This window comes from Opisthocomus hoazin, chromosome 6, assembly GCF_030867145.1.
Source record: "Opisthocomus hoazin isolate bOpiHoa1 chromosome 6, bOpiHoa1.hap1, whole genome shotgun sequence".
Classification (NCBI taxonomy): Eukaryota; Metazoa; Chordata; class Aves; order Opisthocomiformes; family Opisthocomidae; genus Opisthocomus; species Opisthocomus hoazin.
This window is the reverse complement of record NC_134419.1, coordinates 47,911,471-47,925,992: the sequence shown is the minus strand read 5'-3', so window position 1 is coordinate 47,925,992 and position 14,522 is coordinate 47,911,471. Positions and strand designations below refer to the sequence as shown.

The window sequence follows — 14,522 nt, the reverse complement described above, 5'->3', positions numbered from 1 at the left end:
GATGGAAAGGAGCTATTACTGTTCCTCTCTTCACCTACCACAACCGGATATTGTCTTCAGGCAGAGGACAATATTAAACTGACAATATATACAGCTAGCAATAAAGAGAAAGAAGGGAGAAAACATATCATGTCATCTTCAAACAGGAAGTATGTTCAAAGATACTAATCAAGTCTAAAGAATTTTATTACAACTTATTGCTTAGGCTTTTAAATTTACTTAAAAACATGAAGCACATAATTCTTTCCATCCTTCGGTGTGAAGGCCATTCACACTAGTGAAAATTGGGAAGAAATGCTAGCAAATGCTGCCCATTTTATACAGGTCATGAAAGGCTGAACCTGTAAAGAAAATAGGTCAAAACTCACACATGCTGTTTCCTGTGTTAATAAGAAGTGCATGGTACGTATCATTACAAGCTAGACTCTTTCCTCCTGTCATGATTTTGTTCCCAAGTAACACTGTTCCAGACTATAATCTGCACTATTCTGCATTCTGTTCCACTTTTGGAGGGTATAAAAAGCATACTTCTATGGCTAGAAAAGCCTTACGAACCCACAGCATGTTGTCCTCTATATCCTTCAACTCCAACATGCACTAGAGATTAGTTTGTATCTATAAAAAGAACTACAGCTGTTTGTGCTCGTCTGCTTACAAGAGGCTTGAAAAGCACATATTAATTAGGAAGAATTTGTTTGGGAGCACTTCAAAACTCTTGTGTGTTCTCCCTGTGTAACTAACAGCTTTGCCTTCCCTTCATCTCTCCTGACACTATAAAAATAATTCAGAAAGAAAGCCTACAAAATTCATTTCACCTGAATATGTCTCCAAGTGATTCACACTGTAACCCCAGTGGCATTTGGAATAAATCATTATTAGTTCATATTTCAGCTTCATCATAGCAGCTTTATTTGTATCCTATATCCTCTACTTGGCAGCCATTCTTTCCGCTTCGCTGTCTCTTTACACCCTTTAACACAGATGACTGATTGGATTAAAATAATTTAGGACTGAGATGATTCATGTTTCAGTTAAAGTCAACTGTACAGCCTGTTCTGCACTGGAGAGACTGCCTGTAGTTTACCATGCACCTGAGTATGTTCCAGTGACTTGGAGGTGTAAAAGGACTAGGGCGAAACTGAGGCGTTTCCCTTTGGCCTTTTGTCCTACAGCAGCTCTTCAGAGAGCAGCCTGCTGCCAAAGGCAATAGCAAGCAGTGCTGTGAGTTAACAGAGAAGCTCTTCACCTCCATGGACCTGAGCTCAAATTCAGACTTGAGTCACAAGAGAAAATGTTTGGTCTGATCATCCAAGCAATTCTGCAAAACTGCTGAGCAATTGGTCACTACTGGTGGTCCCGCAAAGCAGGTGCCAAGAGCCAGCGTAACAAAAGGCTGTTGCAAGTGAAGATCAAAGTACTGCAAAAGGCAGCAGTCACAAGTTGCCAATCTTTCCAGTTTTCACATACCGCCAGGGATCTTAGTCCCTACGTTTTGCAGGTTACAGCCTCATTTTCCATACTTTTGGAAATTGTTTCGCATCCACCACTGAACTAAAAAGTGTCATCACAGCATGTGACATTTTGTAGATTTTCACACATTCTCAGATAAGACAGAGTAGCAAAGAATATTTTTCTTGAAGTCATATGCAAAACCAACAGCAAGTCTGACATTCAGAAAAAATCAAAGGCACCTCCAATGCTTTTTGGCTGATTCTACAGCTCTTCAGGGCGTAACATTGGTGAGTTGCATGTGTTCTCATTTTCCTCAGTGTGACTGGTGCCATTTTTTACTTAGGCCATTCCAAGAAGTGCTGCCCTCTTCCTCTGATCCCTCAGTGAAAGACATTACCATCTCAGTAACTCTGACAGCGCATCTGTCTGTCACTCCTTCTGAAACCACTGTTTCCACAGGGGTCTGTTGAGAGAGGGCCGTTATCTGCGAAGAATGTTAGTATCAGACAATGGTATTTCAGTGACTGAGCAACAGGTATCTCAGTTCAAACACTTGTGCTTGTAGCCTTGCAGCTGTTAACGTCATAGGTACATAAGGAGTCCCATATTATAAGTAGGTTTATATAAAAGCAGTCTTAAAACAAAGAAATAAGATATTAGTACTGACATTCCTAGCAACCCTGGACACGGGTCACAATCCCATAAACATTTCATGTAGAATTAAAAGATCACTATTCCTTCCTTACCCCATCAAATTCATAGCATAAATGCTCATTTTCAAACTCATGCAAAGTTCACAGTTGCCAAGATTTATAAGTTGTCCTATTTACATCCCTTTTAAGGACAGCAGACTGAGTTGATCATCAGTGCAAGCTTAAGAAAGCCAGCGAAGTTTCTCTAGAGCAAAACTAGCCCTAACAGTCTAATACAAAGCACAAACAGTAGTAAGAATTTTTTTTTTTTGTAGGAAAATACTTCTTTTAGTTACAGGAGTGCTGGCAGAAGCAGGGTTGTGCTGGAGACACAGCACAGGCATTCTATGTACCTGGCTCACAGAGCAAAGCAAATGCTGCAAGAGTCACGTCAGCATAGGAAAATGCTCGCGCATTTTCCAAAAACTGATATCACCTCACTGTGTATAGAGATGTCAGGATCTCATGACATTAGAATACAAAGCTGGCCTCACGATGCTTGGTTTGCATATTACCTACAAACACTTTTTGGTGATGAAATTGGCTCTCAAGATTAAGATTCACTTGAAACTGGGGGTAAATAGTAGGATCAGTGGCTGGGAAGAATGGAAAGCGATTCAACCCTCTTTACAGGAAGCTTTTCCTCCCTATCCTTCTGTTTGTTTGTTTTTTTCTTTTTAAAATTACACAAACAGCACTATTGATGCAAATCTAGTACCAAAGATTTTTTGTTCATTTTCAGGAAAATTTTAACCAACCCTTGCCAAGGAGACTTTATGTGGGAGAACTTTTTAAGACCCACTTTCATTTGGGCTACTACAATACATACTCAGTCATAATCCATCAGATCTGTAACTCAGAAGCACAGAAATTCACAGCAAAACCGGTATAAGTGGGTCTTCTGATGCTGACTGTAACTTGAAAGATAAGTAGAATTTGTAGAAATACCCTTTTTAACTTTATCAGGCTTTAGTCAAGCCTTAGGTATGCTGTAGAGCAGAGTGAGCTGCAGCTCAGGTTAAACTGTCTCAGCACTCAAACACAGACATAACCTGAAAGTAAAGCTCATCATGTGCCTCCTAATCCATTATTGTCTGATGTTTTCTTTTACGGAGTCGTATGTGATTTTCTAATATTACAGTTTATCCTGGAGATGGTTACCTCCTACTTTAGTAATGCGAAATTTTACGACAGCGCAGATGCAGTGTGTGTTGCATTATATGAATTTGTGCTTCTTCCTCTCCACAAAGAATCTGCTCTCAGTATCATCGTCAAACTTCAGCATTCTACTTTGTTCTGAATAATTAGCTTCACCCACTAAAAAATGAACAACACATATGTAAAAACATTGCTAAGGGGATCTTTTGTGAACCATGTTTTACCCACAATGTAAAAACAAAGCCATTATTCATTTCCCTCCACATTTAGACTTCACTGCAACTTCCACATGTGTACAAGAAGATGGTTCAGAAACAGACAGAAAAATCTGACTATGTCATTGGATAGCACAAGCTCTCACATGTAAAGTTTCATAAAGGACATTTCCTGAACAGGCCATGGGACACTTACAGGCATACTTACAAGTGGTATATGGTCGCCACTGACTGGAAAAATAGAATAGAAAATCCATACCCTTCCACACAGTGCCATGCCTGAAGGGTCACACAGAAAGTGATTGTACCTTTAATGTAACAGCACTTCCTTCAAAAGCCCCAGTACTTACAAAATGTGTTACACATGCCCAGATGCACCCTTTGGAATGGTATAATGGATTTTTCTAAAGTTTTTCAGATGCCTAAAGTGAATCATGTGCATAAGCATTTACGCAGCCCCTCAGGGCACACAACTGAAATGAAGGACCTAAGAGTATGTTAGGTCAGTACTAAAAGTTACTGAATTTTAAAAAATATTTTTCCAGTCTAGTATTTGCTCCTAACTCCATGGAACTGTACATTAATAAATTTCCTAAGTTTCCCATCTTTTAAAGCCAAGGTTAATACTGAGCTGGGCTGCAAACTGTATTGTTATTAAGTCTACTGTGATTTGATGTAGAAAGCAGTAGTTTAGTATAACAAAACCCTTACAAAGAGGAGGATACTCCTGAGAAAATGCACAAAAGTTGGAATCAGAAGTCCAAGATTCTGTTTTTGGTTTTTTCCACATTTTCTGTGTGACCTTGGGAAAATTACTTCATAGTCTCATGTCTCAGTATTTCTACCTGTAAAATAGAGATAATATTCTCTTCATCGTTATGAGGCTACTCTCATATAGCTTTTGCAGTTTGTTCCAAGATTTACAACTGGAAATACAATTTCTTTTTTCCGTTGTTCACATTTTCTTCTTTTACTATATGATTATCAAAAAGTCTAAACTATAGTATTACATATGAAAGTCAGAGATTGTTAGTGAAGTGGATAAGAGATATGTAGCAATTAATCTTCTCAACAGGAGTTACTCAACAGAAATAATTCACAGACGCCCACCAAGCTGACTGTAGTTATCATTTACAGGTGTATTTTACTTTGTAGCATGAGTCAAGTAGAATCAAGCTTTCATATGGTAAAATCTAAGTAATAAAAATAAGTATCATGCAACTGCGTACATTCTTTGATCAAAGAGCCTGATATGTAATAACGTATTCCCTTGAGGAAGCTGAATATTAAAAAGCACTGGATCAAATTTTGCTTTATGGTACGTAAGCAAAAAGGAAAACTATCTGTGGAGAAGGTGCTGAAATAGATCTATGGGGAGAAGCAACTAATTAACAGGAGATGATGTGAGAGAGGGATCCTTGAAAGAAGGCTGAGCCCTCATAGGTAAGGCTTGTCCCTTGAAGTCAAAGTCAAACAGACAGTAGAATCATTTTCAGGGTTTTCTGCTGTGGTGGGTTGACCCTGGCTGGATGCCAGGTGCCCACCAATGCCACTCTATCACTCCCCCTCCTCAAGTGGAGCAGAGAAAATCAGATGAAAGGCTTGTGGATAAAGACAGGGAGAGATCACTCAACAATCACTGTCATGCACAAAACAGACTTGACTTGGGAAAATTAGTTTATTACCAATCAAATCACAGTAGGATAATGAGAAATAAAACCAAATCTTAAAACACTTTCCCCCCAAGCCCTCCCTTCTTCCTGAGCTTAGCTTTACTCCCAATTTTCTCTACCTCCTCTCCCCGAGCGGTGCAAGGGGACGGGGAATGGGGGCTGCGGTCAATTCACCACACTTTGCCTCTGCCACTCCTTCCTCCTCAGGGAGAGCACGCCTCACACTCTTCCCCTGCTCCAGCGTGGGGTCACTCCCATGGGAGACAGCCCTCCTCGAACTGCTCCAACGTGAGTCCTTCCCACGGGGTGCAGTTCTTCACAAACTGCTCCAATGTAGGTCCCCCATGGGGTCACAAGTCCTGCCAGCAAAGCTGCTCCAGCGTGGGCTCCTCTCTCCACAGGTCCTGCCAGGAGCCTGCTCCAGCGCAGGCTTGCCAGGGGTTCACAGACTCCTTTGGGCACCCACCTGCTCTGGTCTGGGGACCTCCCTGGGCTGCAGGTGGAGACCTGCTCCACTGTGGGCCATCATGGGCTGCAGGGACAACAGCCTGCCTCACCAGGGTCTTCACCAAGGGCTGCAGGGGAATCTCTGCTCCGGTGCCTGGAGAACCTCCTCCCATTCCTTCTTCACTGACTTTGGTGTCTGCAGAATTGTTTCTCTCACATATTCTCACTCCTTTCTCTGGCTGAAGTTGCTGGGGTTTCCAACCCCCCACTTAACTATGCTATCCCAGAGGCACTCCCACCGTTGCTGATGGGCTCAGCCTTGGCCAGCAGCGGGTCCATCTTGGAGCCGGCTGGCCATGGCCCTATCAGACACAGGGGAAGCTTCCAGCAGCTTCTCGCAGAAGCCACCCCTGTAGCCCCTCCTCCACTACTAAAACCTTGCCATGCAAACCCAATACATCTGCTCTATTAATGGGGCAAAAATCGTCAATGGAAGACAGGAGTCATCAACCAGTAGTGTCATCCAGAAAACAAGGGCAACATTAACAGGATGTAGCACCACAAAATCAAACCAACAAGATTTTCACAATCTTCCCTGGATATTTCCTAGAATGAAAATCAGACAAAACTGGGTGGTGCAGCCTGCTCTGAACATCACATTGTTGTTTCTGTTCTGCCCAGACATGGGCTACCCTTTTCAAGGCCAAGTTCTACTTTCATGCACAAAAGAGCTCCATTAATCTCAAAGGATTTTAAGTAGGGCAATTCATCAAAGTCTGAACTGCAACAAGTGTTAAGAATACACTAAATCTCAGCTATAAAAGGAAGGAATGAAGGAAAGAATAAGAACACATTCTTCAAAAATTATAGAAGCATTTCTAGTGCCTAGAGCATGTAGCTGTTACCACAGTGCACTGGATTCTCTAAGGTAACTGCCCAGTGCTGAGCTGTGACTTTCTGAGAAAATCAGCTCTCCATCAGACTTCAGGCAGCATCAACATACACTAGACTGGTCATAGTTGTAAACACATAACCACAGAACAGAGTATACCTTAATGTTTTGAGTCACAACACTACTTATTTGTCTATATTATACTTGCTGTGCAAGGTCACTTGAAGAAAGGAAAATAAGAAAAACAGGTTTAAAAATAAACCAACAAAGATTGTTTTCCTCTTTTTTAACCAAAAGTTTCAGAACTGAATTTAGAAGTTCTTCTCCAATGCTATTGCTCACCTTCATTCTGTTGTGCAAACTGCAGAGAGCCTGCTCAGCTCAGTCCACATGAGATTCTTCTCATTTTCCCTACTCCCAGCAACGAGAGAACAGTCAACTCTTTGCTCGTTAATCCATGGGGCCAGAGGGCAGGCCTCCACTTACTCTTTCCAAGGACTTGGAATGAAATAGCTGTTTCTCATCTGACTTCTCTTTGTAACCCTGATCTCCTGAGTACCCATAAGCCCAGGTCTCCGCTCCCTTCTATCAGGCAGATCCTGCAGTCAAACATTCCTTGTCACTCATCCCAGAGACAATCCTGGAGCAGCCTGGCTTTCAAGCCCTCCCAGCAGTATCACCATCTTCTTCTAGTTCTCACTAGTTCACACTTCTAGGACCCCTTTCCAAACAGTCCCCAATGCCCTCATGTGCCAAAGCTAGCATTAATTCAACACAGCCCCCTCCTGGCTTTTAAAGAAACCATGTATACTTCCACCTTAGCATGCAAACAGATGGAATCTGGGTTGATAATAACCCTCCAACTGTTACTTAAAAATACGAATCCTTTTGATGCTGCTGTCCTCAGTTGAAGTCTCTGAGTAACAGAAGCACATGGCAGAACCCTTAATGTGTATTGATACATCTTATTCGAAGTGCTGTTTTCCAGATGCACTGGTTAAAACTCACTTTCTGCTGCTGCTCAGTGAAGTAAGAAGAGAAATTCATCTGATGAAGGACAGAGCTGAGGTAGTAGCATCAGGCAGCTCCATGGTTGGTCATATTCACTGCATAGATTACTTCTGAAATTCATTCCTCTGAAAAAGAAAAAAACACACCAAACTTTCAGGTCCTGACATCATCATGTTCAGCCAGATGAAGAATAAGTATCATGCAGTAAAAGCTGTTCTCTTTGGGCACTGCAGAGACCATTTATTTCAACTGAAGGAATTCAAAACATGAAAACTCCATGAAACATCATGTGAAACTCCATTTCAACAAATCACATCCACTTTAATTCTTGCTTTACCCCAAATTGTCACAGTAGAGGATGGCCAAAGGCAAAGGAAGCAAAAAAGAAAACACAGTTCAGAGTACATTCAGAGTACTCATTAGCACTGCATCAAAATAAAGTGACTGTAAATAAGCGAGGGAATCCTGAAGTGTTGCAAAACACAGTAACTTCATATGAAACATGCCTCTTCTCTTTCCCATTGTGGGCCACTGTCAGAAAAGGAACTTAGAGTTACCATCTTGTGACACATTTCTCCTTGCTTCTTTCACTGACTCAACCCTCCTTTATTTTTTTCTTACGTGTAGGAGCCATACCATAGCAATTTCAGAGACAGAGCTAAGGAGGCCGCAGCATGCATTAGAGAGCTGCATCTGCAGCTTCCCTTCATTGTGCTGTTTCCTGAAATAGAAAGAAACCCCACCACAGCTGAACCTGTTCCATTTTTACTGTGTCCCAGCACAAAGGCAATTGCTTATTAGAGCAGGTGATGCACAAGGCAATAGTGTGAGCTGCCTGAATTCCAGCTTTTAAAAATAAAATTATTGCAGGAGTTTTCCAAATGACACAGCTGACTGTCCAACACCATCAGAACCCATTTCTGGGAAACCTAGGATTTTGGTTTTAGATAAGATCAGTGCATTTCTTTTGCCAGAATATGGGCAAGACCACATGCCTTACCAGAACAGCCATACAGGTAGGAATGGCATGATAGCAGTAAGGCCTTAGAGCATAATGCTTCGGCCATATGAGGTGTATCCTGATGGAAAGTGGGTTTCAGAGAGACGTAATTTCTCATCCACTATTTAAGGAAGATTCTCTGAACAGAAAATCATGGTAGTTAAAGCCCTTCACAGGGATCTCAAATCAGTTCTGAATTTGACAGTTAAAAATGTTAAAACAAACAGTCCTATGGCAATAAAGCAACACTCCCTACTAAGCACTTTGTGCCTTAGTGATTAGTTGCCTACTTGCTTAAGGTTTTCACAATACTAGTATTTCTTCCCCTGTTTTTCATCTTTCAGGACTGGAGACAGAGCTTTGAAAAAGGACCCTGCTCGTGCAAAGGATATTCAATTGCACTTCAGCAACTGAAGCTATTTGAAAGTCCCAGCCTAAGTACTAATGCAACAGTCACAACTATTACATATTCAGTGCAAATTACACTCAAAACATCAGTTGATTTCACAAGTCCAGACACCATAATGTTTCTGTTTCAACATATGACTAACTTGTAGGCACTTGCCTTTCTCTGCTTCCTCCCTCCAAGGGCTAGTGGCTTGGTTCTACTTAAGAAACATTGGTTCCAGCAGCATTATTTGACTTCAGTTAGTTATAATTTGACCATTAATATTTTACTTGATCTCAGTTTGCAAGGTCTCATCAAAAGAAGAAAGCTCATCATGGAGCACATATTTCATTGGAACTTTCATTCCAGTCCCTTTGCAGCTAATATCCAATTTGTAAAGGAAAGGGCTGAGGAACAAAATAAGATAAATGGAATAAGGAATAAGACATTCCTGCTGACTTGTCTGGGAGCTCTGTTCTTGTTAACTCGTGCATTCCTCTAAACATGGGGGAATTGAATCAGGTTACTCATATAACATGATCCTGAATTTGTATCCCACTCACCCTCCCCTAGGCCACTGAAACTCAGTTGGAAACTTGGCTGACCCTAAACAAACTATTTATTATTGAAATTGCCAATAAAGATACATATTAAATTCATTTGTTTATTTTACTTATTGTGATTGAATTGAGGTAGTCAAGAACTTTTTCTTGACGTGGTGTGCCTTTCTCTACCAGTCTTTCATTCTGCTTACTGTGTAAAAACTTTGTGCAAGTGCAAATTACACAGCCAATATGTCAGTTCCCATCTTACATGAGTTGTACATTTCGCTTCTGGCCATCAACACATTCCTAACCTTTCTCCTTCTCAACTGAGAAACAATGTTCCTACACACCTTTCAAATACGAAAAAAATACCACTTGGGAGAATCCAGCTAAGCCAGCTAGCACATTCCCTCACCCTGTCCTTCTTGGTTGAAGTTCATTTTCTCCCTTATTCCCAGCACAACCAAAAACACTAAGAAAGGAATGAAAGAATGTGTGAATGAAAACTGAGACGACTTTGGTTAAATCATTATTAAATAGCCAAGTCCTTATCTGAAGCAGTTCTGTTTCTGTCACCGTATTTTGTTGGAGCATTTGGCTATAGTCAACTGATGTTGAATAGCAAATGTTTGCTTTTGCACATATTCTTATGTGTAGATTTATGTAACTGGTAGGACAGACTGCTAGCACAAATGTATTAAATGAAAACTGCTGGGTTCGGGTTTCAGTCCAGTTTGTTCTATTTCTCTTTTAACAGACATACTGCTACAATAATAGCTTACTCCAGGTTATCGGTTCAGGTGGTGGCATTAAACAAATCTATTTTGTGCTTCAAGGACCAGGAAAAATTCTGTGGGATGTTGAAAAGTGGGGCACCAAGATGGTACCCTTCGAAAAAAAACATATACCAGCAGTCATTCTCCAGTGGCTGCCAAATTTATTTTAAAACCATTATCTTTACCTGCAACTACAAACTGGCCAAAGCACTACTTGTAGGCCACTGTCAGAAAAGCGACTGAGTCAGTTCACATGTTCTATTTACTGCTAAATGAAAAATTCTCAGAAAAGTGCGGGTCATTTTGCTCCTCCTTTACTGCTTTGATGCGCTGAATCTATCAGCAGCACAGCAAAATATTTGCTAATTCCAGTTTGTTATGGTAGGTGAGCTGGGCAGTCTTTCTTCATTTGGATAATCTACAGTCCATATATTCCTTTATAAATACCTCTTTTAAAAGCCTCTAGGAATGCATATTTTAATGCTCACACATTTTTTTAGTGCTCAAGGAAAAGTGGTGCTTGAGTTAAGCCCTTCTTTGGAAGAGCCAACTGGCTCATGGTTTTCTCAGCTAAGTTTATCCTGGTCTTCGGATGTCACAAAATTGTCTCAATAAATCAGTAGGCTCAACTGAACAAATCATCAGATCGAGGCACGAAGTAATCAAACTGAACAAGACTCATCTGACACTATTTTGTGGTAAGTATCAAAGATAATCCATTCTCAGTCAGAGTATGGCACTAACTCCCTCTGTGACCTGACAATTTAATTTACTGCGGTGCCCAAGTTTATCTGTAAATGGGGCCATAATTTACTCTTGGAGAGCTGCAAGGCAAAATTAGGAAGGTTTTGCATAAAGGTTGCAAAATGTAACCTTTTTTCCACACTCAAACAGAGCATTAGTAGTGCCTGTTTTAAGGAAGATGCGATGATGGATTAATCAGCCTTCGACTGAGAGATGCAGAGAGATATTGAGCGAAACAGGTGGGAAGAGATTCACAACTCCTTTCCCTTCATACAAAGAGCATGCATTTACAACTGAAGACTTAGAGTTGAACAGTGATTTGGAATTAAAAGGCCAAGATTTATCTAAACTCACTGAAAACAGATCAAGTTTTAACTTAAAGAGAATCCTAGCTTTTCTTCTGCCTAAAATCAGAGCACAAGATTTGTGGATATTGTGTAGTCAACACCGACATTTTGAGGCTGGATTGGCCCCAAGTATGTAAGCAGCCTGGGTTATGAGTCAAGCTATGTTGCTGGGATTCATCCTGCTGCCAGTCCATCTTGAACTACCTACTGCCATAACTTTGTCTTTACCCTGTACTAGGAACGTTATGCTAATAATGTAGCTCAGGAAAGTGATGGGAACAGTCCAAGGAGGTTACCATAGGGACAGCCTTCTTCTTTATGTTTGACCAAAACTCTAGACTTGAAACTCACAATGTTTTATTGAACTCTATGTAACAGCTTTGACGTTTTGATTGTTTCGTTTGCTTGTTTGCTTGCTCTTGTGTTTGGGCAACATAAGGAACTTTGCAAAACTGGTAAAATACGACTGAAAATGGGAACGAAGTAGCTGTCTTACAAGGATAAAATTACCAAAGTAGAGTCACTCTAAACATACAATTCTCATCTGAGCTGTGCTCGCTACATTTTCCTAAGATTTTCTGTAAAATTTCTGCAAAATAAAATAATTCTGAAGATCCAACATATTGAGATTCCTATAGCAGCTTTTTTTGGCAATGCCAGAAATTAAGTTACAACCCCACATGAATCAGATTGTTAACTGGACATACCTATAGTCCTTATTTAAAAGATATTCCTTCCAGTCTTGTATCAGAAGGGAACTGAAAATTGTGAGTTGTTTTGCACAGTGAATAAGCACATTGCTTATTCATTCGCTAATGACAGAAGGAACAGATCACTGAATCTCCTGCCCCCTTATATAGCATGCGTCAAGGACTGTGAAAGTCAGAACTGCTAAGCAATAAGCAATCACAAATGGAAAGGCCTCATATACTGGAGCTGTTATACTCTGGGTAAATGACAGTGCAAATGCACCCCGGATCTGCACTCCTCTCATAGTTAGCACTGCTGTCTGAATAGCCACATCAAAGTCACCATAGACAAATAACACCTACACAGCCCTTCAAAACCAAAGGTAATATCTTGTCATTGGTCATAATCAAGCAGAGGCTCCCTGAAAGCCACGCTGATCACTAGTTTATTCCTGAACTTGGAACTGTAACCCCTTCAGCTGGGCAGGGAATGAGACCAGATGTCAAAAGCATTATCCCGGGAGAAAGCACGTCCATATTTTGTGCTGCAGTGTATTTACTTTACACACTGATTTTGCTGACACCATCATTGGTGAGGAACCCCTCAGCAGCTGAAGAGGCCAGCCTTGTTGGGCACCAATCATTCTTTTATGTTTCCATCCATGATGGTTGTACCTTCCGTTTACAGTTACTCTTAACTAAAACTGTGCAGACAGCTTACCAAAATGCCTTATAACCCTAATTAAATTATATTGCAGAAATTAATGAAAAACAAGGGATTTATTCACAAGGAAAACAATTTTTCTGTGACTGATTTGAGGCTGAACAGCTAATGCAAGAGCTGGGAAGATCAGATTGTGATTAGAAGGAAGGACAAAAGACTTGGAGAAAGACTTCTGGAAAACCCAGGCTTAGCCCTTGGCAGCTATCTGAATTTCTCAAGAAAGGAAATTTCCCAGGCTGGAATGAAACTCATGGGTCAAAAGCAAATCACGCTGAGTGAGTCACAGAGAAAAATGGACAGCTAAATCTGCCAGTAAGCTACTTTCCAGAAAGCAAATAGGATCGTTTGCACAGTATGGCCTGCCAGAGTAGTCTCAGCCTTCAGCTATCTGTACTAAGTGGTGATCCTGAAGGTGTTTCACTGAACTATTCCAAAGCCATTGGTAGGTCAGTAATGTATTTTTGAAATGCTATTTAAAATGCAAGTTCAATACTGTCACTAGTGCTTTCTAGAAGAAGAGAACAGAGGATTTTGTCCCTCCAAAAGACAGGCACAAGTTTCTGGGAACATGTTTGTAGGCTCATTTACAGAGCGCTGAGCAGGCAGAGCTCCCATGCTTTCAAACTCCCTGGCCTTGAGTGACTTAATGAGCAACACACAAGATAGTGGATTCCACCCTGTTTCAAACAAAACCAAATCCTGAAGCAAAACTGACACACCACTTATCAGAACAGGATTATGGGCCAATTTGCAGTCATTCTTGCTGATGCGTTTATCAGAGAGCAGAAAATTAGGTTGTTAAAGGCCTTGTAAACATTCAGGTATAAGCCCTTAAATCTAAATACGATTTTTTTATACCACATGTGGAATGGAATAATCTAATGGATCGTCACTCTATGCATAATAAAATAAACATAATTTCTCTGCATCTGGACCATGTTTTCCAGCCCCAGTCCTCAATTGTTCTACTTTACAAGGCTTGCTCATCTGCAGACCTACTTGTGGTCGTTTTTCAGCTTCTGTTATTTAAAGAGAGCATCTAAGAGACAGCAGAGTCAATGAGGAATTCAAAGGATGACAAAGAGCTACAGCTAACTCCAAGAATAACAAAGCATGTATTTTCACGCTGACATTCACTAACATAGATACCACTGAAAAAAGACTCTGACAAAATTCCCACCCTTTAAACACACTACTGAGGGTCTGAGAAGGGTTTTAAATGCACATGCCTACAGCATATGATGAAACTAGTACAGAGCACAGAGAAGTAACCGTGTGCCACAGAAAGTCAGATCAGATTTTGTCCTCATTTATTCCCACCTATTCTTCCTAAAGTGAACCAGATAGTCTTGATGCAAACACGGTATGAACTTGCACAAGAGGGAGGCTTACAGCATGGCAAAAGCATTATTCAGAGTTGAAAAATTAAATACCTCTTTAAGTTCTGAAGCTTTCTGGCAGAAGAGGAATAGATATTTCAGTCTTTCGTTATACCAACTTTGGGATCAAATAATCACTTCCTTGAATATCACCTCATTGCACAGTTACCACCTGCAAAAATCCATTATTTTCATTAATTGGTAGATAGAGAAATATCTATCATCATCAGAGTTGGTTAGCATCATCATATGTAACTAAAGATACATGAGTTTAAATAAATGGATTTGAGTAAATTTCTTACATTTTACCACACAATTTCACTGCTACCTCAAGACGAGCAGGCAATGGTTCATAGTTCTGATAATTGTGTAATAAGAAGCAATTCTGAA

General features: G+C 40.6%; 1 protein-coding gene across 1 annotated transcript in view; it reads right to left on the bottom strand.

Moving 5' to 3' along the window:
• The window catches only part of WAPL (WAPL cohesin release factor), a 163,030-nt gene that overhangs the window by 146,627 nt on the left and 1,881 nt on the right, over positions 1-14,522 (bottom strand). The window contains exons 2-3 of the mRNA XM_075423027.1: positions 14,187-14,304; positions 7,538-7,665 (exon numbers count right to left, since the gene is read on the bottom strand). The gene's annotated coding sequence lies outside the window, so the exon portion shown is untranslated. The remainder of the gene's footprint in view (positions 1-7,537; positions 7,666-14,186; positions 14,305-14,522) is intronic.